This window comes from Macrotis lagotis, chromosome 7 (genome assembly GCF_037893015.1).
Source record: "Macrotis lagotis isolate mMagLag1 chromosome 7, bilby.v1.9.chrom.fasta, whole genome shotgun sequence".
NCBI classification, from domain to species: Eukaryota; Metazoa; Chordata; class Mammalia; order Peramelemorphia; family Peramelidae; genus Macrotis; species Macrotis lagotis.
The window spans coordinates 125,848,973-125,857,744 of NC_133664.1; the positions used below are offsets into that span (position 1 = coordinate 125,848,973).

The 8,772-nt window shown below is 33.2% G+C and overlaps 1 pseudogene; it reads right to left on the reverse strand.

Moving 5' to 3' along the window:
* Nucleotides 1-7,729: 7,729 nt before the first annotated feature.
* On the reverse strand, nucleotides 7,730-8,228 carry LOC141493815 (nucleoside diphosphate kinase, mitochondrial pseudogene; annotated as a pseudogene).
* Between the last annotated feature and the right edge of the window lie 544 nt (nucleotides 8,229-8,772).

Sequence of the window (8,772 nt, forward strand, 5' to 3'; positions counted from 1 at the left end):
ATTAAATGCATTATTTTCAGATCATGATGCAATAAAAATTACATGTAATAAAGGACCATGGAAAGATAGAATAAAATTAATTGGAAACTAAATAACCCTAATTTTAAAGAATAAATAGCTCAAACAATACATCAAAGAAATAATTAAAATTTCCTCCAAGACAATGAAAATAAAGAGACAACATACCAAAACTTATGGAATAATGTCAATGCAGTTATTAAGGGAAATTTTATATCTCTAAATTTTAATATAAATAAAATAGCGAAAGAGATGATCACTAAATTGGGCATGAAACTAAAAAGGCTAGAGAATGAACAATAAATATCCCCAATTAAATGCCAAATTAGAAATTCAAATCTGAAAATCAAAGGAGAAATAAAGTAAGAAAATAAAAGTAAGAAAACTATTTCACTAATAAACTAAAAGTTGGTTTTCTAAAAAGGCAATAAAATAGATAAACCTTTGGTAGAAAAGAAAGAAGAAAAAAGAAAAGACAAAGAAGAAAATCAACTTATCAGTATCAAAAATGAAAAAAAGATGAATTCACACCATAACGGAAGAAATTAAAGCTATAATTCAGAGATATTTTGTTCTTTACCAATAAATTTAACAATCTAGGTGAAATGAATGAATATTTACAAAAAACATAAATTGCCCAGATTAAAGGAGAGGAAATTAAATACTTAAATAACTCCATTTCAGAAAAAAGAAATTGGACATGCCATCAAAGAACTCTATAAAGAAAAAAATCTCCAGAACCAGCGAATTCTACCAGACATTTAAAGAATACTTAATCCAATTCTATACAAAGTATTTGAAAAAATAGGTGAAGAATATGCTCTTTCAAATTCCCTTTATGATACCAACATGGTACTCATACCTAAACTAGGAAAAGGCAAAGGAGAAAGAGAACCTCTTAGATCAATTTCCCTAATCAATATTAATGCAAAAATTTTAAATAAAATATTAGCAAAGTGATTATAGCAAGTTATCTCTAGGATAATACACCATGAGCAGGTAGTATTTATACCAAGAATGCAAGGTTGAATAAATACTAGAAAAAGAATGCACATAATTGACCATGCCAAGAACAAAAGGAATAGCAATCATGATTATTTTAATAAATGCTGAAAAAGCTTTCAGCAAAATGCAATACCCATTCCTATTAAAAATAGTAAAGAGCATAGGAATAAATGGAATTTTCCTTAAAACAATAAGCAGTATCTATGTAAAACCATCAAAAGCTATTATATTTAAAGGGGATAATCTAGAAACATTCCCAAATAAGATGGGATGAAACAAGGATCCCCACTATTACCACTATTATTCCAATATTAGCTTCAGCAATGAGAAAAGAAAAAGAAATTGAAGGAATAACAATAGGCAACGAAGAAGCAAAACTCATTCTACAAAGATATATGATGTTATATTTTAGAGAATACTAGTAAATCAACTAAAAACTACTTTAAGCAATTAGCAACTTAAGCAAAGTTGCAGGATATAAAATAAATCCATACAAACATCAGCATTTATATCTATTATCAGTAAAGTACAGCAGCAAGAAACAGAAAAAGATATTCCATTTAAAATAACTTTAGACAACCTAAAATACTTGGGAGTCTACCTGCCAAAATAAATCCAGTAATTTTGTAAACACAATTACAAAACACTTTTCAAACAAATAAAGTCAGAGCTAAACAATTGAAAAAATGTCGATTACTCATTGGTAGACTGAGTTAATATGATAAAAATGGCATTTCAATCTAAATTGAATCAATTATTCAGAGCCTTAACAATGAAATTACCAAAAGATTATTTTACAGAGCTAGAAAAATAGAAAAAAAGACTCATCTGGAGAAACAAAATGTCAAGAATATCAAGGAAATTAATTTTTAAAAAATGCAAAGGAAGGTGACTAGACATACCAGATTTAAAACTGTATTATAAAGCAGCAGTCAGTAAAGCTGTCTGGTACTGACTAAGAAATAAAGAGGTAGATAAGTGGAATAGTACAAAACTGCTATAATAATCTATTGTCATTTAAAATGATAAATGGTTATATGATATGAATAGGCAGTTTCAGTTGAAGGAATTAAAGTTATAATCATATAAAAAATTCTCTAAATCATTATTGATTAGAGAAATGCAAGTTAAAACAACTATGAGATGCTACTTCACATCTATCAGATTGGTTAAAATAATGAAAAAAGAAAATGATAAATTTTTGGAGGGGATGTAGCAAAAGGTGTACTATAATGTACTGCTGGAGGGAGATGAACTGATCCAATCTTTTTTGGAGAGCAATTTGAAACTATACCCAAAGGGCAATAAAACAGTGTATACCTTTTAATCCAACAATATCACTATTAGGCCTGTATCTCAAATTCAACATGAATGATCCATATGTACAAAAAATATTTATAGAAGGACTTTTTTAGTGCAAAGAATTAAAAAATTATGAGTTGTCCATCAATTGGGGAATGGCTAAACAAATTATGGTATTTGAATGTAAAGGAGTATTGTTGTTCAGTAAGAAAGTGTAAATGGGCAGTCTTCAGAAAAGCCTAGAAAGATATATATGAACTGATGCTGAGTAAACTGAGCAGAACCAGGAGCATATTGTACCCCTTGCCAGGAACATTTTGTGATGATCAACTATAATAGACTTAGATCCTCTCAGCAGTTCAGTGATTGAGGACAATTCTAAAAGACTTGTGATGGGAAAATATCATCCACATTCAGAGAAAAAACTGGAGTTTGAATGTAGACTGAAGCATGTTATTTTCATTTTTTAAAGTTTGCTTTATAATTTTTTTCTTTTTCTAATATTTTTTCCCTTTAGTTCTGATTCTTCTTTCACATGTATAATTGGGAAATATGTGAAACATAATTGTATATGCATAACCTTTATCATATTATTCACTTTCACGTGGAAGGGGGGAAGGAAAAAGGGATAAAAATATGGTACTCAAATATCGATGTTGAAAATTGTCTTTGTATGTAATTTAAAAAATAAAATAATAAAACACAAAAAAGAAGAAAGATCTTTCAAGCCTCCTTCATATAAATATATACATACATATACAAATACATAAATACACATACACATTGCTTTATATTTGCCTTGGAGGGTTATAGAAATAGCCAGTGATGTTCCAAATGAACTTTTTATGTAGGACTGTTTCTTATGATAAATTTAAAGACAACAATGTATTAAGTAAATTTTAAATGTCTGGAAAACTTTTTTATTGTCATAAGACTAATTTGATTAGGTATGTTCTCTCTGACTTAAAAAACTGAGACTCCTATCTGCCTTGGCATGTCTTTAAATGGTTCCATTCAGAGAAAAAGTAAAATAACTCAATATTTCAGAACTAAAGTCAATGATCTTGAAGCTTTGATGTAAATTTTGCTGTCATTACAGGCCCTGAGATAATATTAAGCTCTTGAAGAACCTCTTTGTAAAATTAAAGTTAAGAAACTCTCTTGCTGTTTTGAATTAAGATTTCAATAAAGTGTTATTTAGTGAAGAAAAATAATTCAGGAGCTACTTTGTGTCACCCGAATTTGTATATCTTCTTGCTTAATCTGCAATTAGAACATGTGGAGAAATAAATGCAAAATACCTAAAGAGTCACCTATGTTCATAGAACGTTTGTCTCTTCAACCTTAGTTAATAGGCAATATTTAAAAAATATCTCTATCTATTTGGAATTATTGTATTTATCCATCCCAAGTCTTTCTTTTAATGCACCTTAAAACAAAATCATTTATACAATATTAACAAGCTAAGTTGTGATTTTTCTTTGCATCTCTTTCTGATATTAATATGATATTATAAGTCACCACGTGAGATATTTTGATCCTTTGGAGCTGAAATCACCTGAAGTTTTGGATTATTGATACTTGCTATTGAAGAAACTTATTGTTGGTTATCCTTTGTTCTTGTAGACATTGGGAAGTGATGCCATGACATTCACATTGGATTTAAATGAAGGGGTACTGTGCAAAGTCACCAGCCTAACTTTTTGCCTCCAGTCATCTGGATTCAGTGGCCAGATATGAATTTGAACAACTTAGAGATGATCCTGGATGCAAGGCTATTGGAGTAAAGTGATTTGCCCAGGGGTGCAGAGATAGAAAGTGTCAAGTGTCTGAGGCTGAATTTGAACTCAGGGCCTCCTGACTCCGGGGCTGGTGCTCAATTAATTGATATTGTTCTGTGTCTGCTTCCAGATCTGATCACCAAGAAATGCTATTGGACCAATGATCTATGGTAATTTTAGGGGGTTTTATTACATAAATGGCAGGTGGAAAAGAATGAGAGAACTACTGTGTGACCCAACTGAGGTAGGTTTTTTTTTCTACCTGGATTCCCCAATGTGATAATATCCCTTCTGTCAAACTTTAAATCTGACTCAGTGCAATTTACCATCTACATGATCTTCCTGTCATCTAAACAGATTAAAGGAACATTTCCCTGTATGTCCCTATTCCTTAAGATAAAATGCTACATCATGTCAGATGATCAGTATAGACACAATATTAAGATTTCATCTTATAGGCTAATGCTCAAACACATCTAAATTATTATAGTAAGATAAAGGCACATGATTGTAGCCATTTGTCCTACAATTCTCTAAATTCAAATAGCTAACTAAGCAAGTGTTTAGTTTGGGCATTTCTTACAAGTTGCATATCCCCATGTTAATCAAGGTTCTTTAATTTCTCACAATTCTATGGAGATAATAAGACATATGAGAAAGATTTGTGACATTAGGATATGATTCTTTTTCATAACAGTCTCAATTCTATTCTAAGGAAAGGAATATCAGTTAAGTTAGTTGTATTAGAATAAGGATGACCTGTGGTTTTTTTAATTTGCTATTGATATTTTAGTTTTACAAATACATGTCATGAGAAAGTTTTTCAACATTCATCCATATGCACTTGCATATTTTTAGGTTGCAAAATTTCTTTCCATGCTCCCTTCCTACCCTTCTCTCCTCAGCAGTAAACAGTCAGGTTAACATTGTACATACATATTTATGATAAACATGTTTGCAGATTAGTCATTTTTGGTATGAGGAATTGGAATTAAGGGAAAGAGATACATAAGGGATATTTGTTTATAACTTGTTCATCAGATACTGAAGGAGTTTTTTTTGGGAGGGGTTGGTGTTGTTTTATTTTGTTTTTCTTCCTCTGGATGGGGATAGCATTGTCCATAGCTGATCTAATAGGGTTATCCCATCTCTCTGAACTGCTGAGAGAAATTTCTTCCATCAAGGTTGATCATTTCACAATGTTGCTGATGTATACATTGTTCTCTTGGTTCTGCTCCCTTTGCCTAGCATCAGATCCTGTAACTCATTCCATGCTTCTCTAGAGTCTGACTATTTATGGTTTCTTATAGAACAGTAATATTTCATAGTATTCATATTATATAACTTGTTTAGTCATTCCCCAGTTCCTAGGCATCCCCTCAGTTTCCAATTCTTTGCCACTACAAAAAAAAGCTGAATGAATATTTTGGTACATATGGGACTTTTCTCATTTTTTTATGATTTCTTCTGGATATAGACCTAGAATTGGAATTGCTGGGGTCAAAGGGAATGAAATTTTTGTTGTTCTTTGGTCATATTGATCTCCAGAATAATTGGATCACTTCACAATTCCACCAGCAATGCATTAATATCCTAGTCCTCCAACAATCTCTCCAACATTGCTCATTTTCCCTTTTTTACATCTTAGCAAATCTGATAGGTATGAGATGATACATCATAGTTGTTTTAATTTTCATTTCTCTAATCAATAATGGTTTGGAGCATTTTTTTCATATCATTGTATATTGATTTAATTTCTTTATTTGAAAACTGTCTGTCCTTTGACCATTTATCAATTGGGGAATGACTTGTGACATTATAAATTTGATGTAATTCTCTATATATTTTAGAAATGAGACCTTTATCAGAACTCTTAGTTGTGAAGATTATTTCACAGCTTTCTGCTTTCCTTCTGATTTTGGTGGCATTGATCTTATTAGGGTAAAATCTTTTTAATTTAATATAGTCAAAATCATATATTTTGCAGTTTATAATATACTTGAGTTCTTCTACATAGATCTGATAGATGAGTTTTTCTTGATCTATTAATTTATCTATGGTGTTGCCCTTTATGTTTAAATCCCGTACCCATTAATATTTTAGTATAGGGTATGAGATGTGGGTCCATGCCTAGTTTTTGTCATACTGTTTTCCAGTTTTCTCAACAATTTTTGTCAAATAGCAAGTTCTTATCCCAGGAGCTGATGTCTTTGGGTTTGTGAAAAAAGGTAGATTTTTGTAGTAATTTGCTACAGTTTCTTTTGAACCTATCCTAATTCACTGAGCCATTACTCTTCCTAACCAGCACCAGATAGTTTTGATGCCTGCTGCTTCATTGTATAGTTTTAAATCTGGTGGAGGGACAAGAGTCACTCTTGAAACAATTAGGCTACCTTCCTTTACCTTTTTTTCATCAGTTTCTTTGCTATTCTTGAGCAACTTTTGTTGCTCCAAATGAATTTTTTTTACTATTTTTCTAACCTGGTAAAATAGCTTTTTGGTACCTTGATTGGTATGGCACTGGATAAGTCATTTAATTTGGGTAGAATTGTCATTTTTATTATATTAGCTTGGTCTGGCCAAGTGCAATTTATATTTTTCCAATATTTAGATATGACTTTATTTGGGTGACAGGAGCTTTATAACTGTGTTCATACATTACTGGGTTTGTCTTGGGAGGTAGATTCCCAAGTATTCAGTGTTATCTATAGTTATTTTAAATAGAATTTCTCTTTCTATCTTTTGCTTTTGGACTTTTTTGTTCAGATATAGAGATATTAATGATTTATGTGGGTTTATTTTATTTTCTGCTACTTTGCTAAATTTTTTAATTGTTTCAAGGAGTTTTTTTTAGATGATTTTCTCAGGTTCTCTAAGTATACCATCATATCGTCTGCAAAGAGTGAACAGTTTGGCTGTGGTTTGTCTTGAAAATATCTTAGATATTCATTTTTGGCTAGAGGTTTTGTTCATTTTAAACATGCCTAAAGATTGAAAATGTTTTATTATAAATAACTTATTGGATTTACACTGTTCTGACAGTGATTATTCAATGTATTTATATGTATCATCTGTGACCTTTTTTAATAATTGAAGTTAATTTTTTAACTTTTAATGAATTCTGAGTTTTCTGTATAGCAGCAAATTGAAAATTCCATGATCTAAAAGGTTCTGACCTTCATTTATTTTTGAATTTTAATGTGTCTTTTATAATAGTCATCATTATTTCTGGTTACAAGCAAGTACCCCCAGAGTTTACTGGCATTGTAGTGGGAAGATTTAGATTCAGTCCTTCAATGGCTAGAAGCATGGAGTGAAAAGGCTCTTGATTTGGCATCAGAAAGATCTCTGTGAATGGGGAGGTGATTAGGATAGGGTGATGGAAGGTAACTTGAACAGGAAGAAAGGGAAGAACCTAACTTTTTTTTTTTAGTTTTTGCAAGGCAATGGAGTTAAGTGGCTTGCCCAAGGTCACACAGCTAGGTAATTATGAAGTGTCTGAGGCCAGATTTGAACTCTCTATCCACTGTGCCACCTAGCCGCCCCAGAGCCTAACATTTTCATTGGCAGAGGTAGTTTCTCCTGGGCCCATTCATGGGCAGGAGGTGGGCTGAGACTCTCCCTCACATATGGTACAGATTGCTGTGACTATAGCAGTCCCAACCTACCAGCTCACTCTTATAAAACCACAGGTTGATCGCTCTCTGGGCCACTTCCCCTGAATCACTGGCATGGACAACATATCTGCTGAAGTGAATTGTCCCTAGATTGTCCCTGAAGCAGCTTCTGCAGAGTCAGTGTCTTCTACCATGGCCCAAGAGTTATGGACCACATTGTAACCTTCCCAGTCCTTTAGTAGTTTCATTCCCACCAGTTTGAACCCTCATCTCTCAATGCACCTGATGACATCTCCAACCAACCTCTACTGAACACCATTTGGCTTTACTGCAATCAGTGTCTGGTCTTGGGTTCTAGTACATCCTCCAGAGTTGTAACAACAGAATTGAACTGGGCATTCCTCTGTGGGGCAGTGACAGGAGCAACTGCCTCATGGCCAGGGTACATTTGGAGCATTGGACACAACTGCAGTCTAGGAGCCTCCTAGCATGGGAAGAAGCCCATGTCTCCCCCCCAGCCCCATCCCCAAACCTGACTCTCAGGCAGCAGAACTGCTAGCCCTCAGCCTGTATGGTCGCCAGTAATAGGCGGGTAGGAAGAAGAGATGAACAGGGACCGAGGCAGGCCAGGTCCTGCACCCACCTCTGGCCCTTATCCTAAGCTGTAGGGGGTGAGGTGGGGATGATCTTCATTTTCTAATGGAAATATAAGATTATATCTGGTTATTTGCAAGGAAAAATTTGTGTGCAGATGTTCTTTTAGAAGAAATATCTCCAAGTGACATGAGTTGGAGAACTGCTCTAAAAATATATATCTGAACAAGACTCCATCACATGTTTTCAGAGTAACAGATATGAATTTGCTTTGATGCCACCTCCCTTCCTTTATTTGTAAGATCTATTTACCAAAGGGTACTCCCCCTTTAGATTGTATCAAAACATCATCTATCTTTTCTCTTTCCTTCTTTTGATATCAGACCCATCCTGAATTTGCTGACTAGGATTGGAGCCTCTAAGCTGGAGTCTGTTGAACTCCAAATGATAGCACA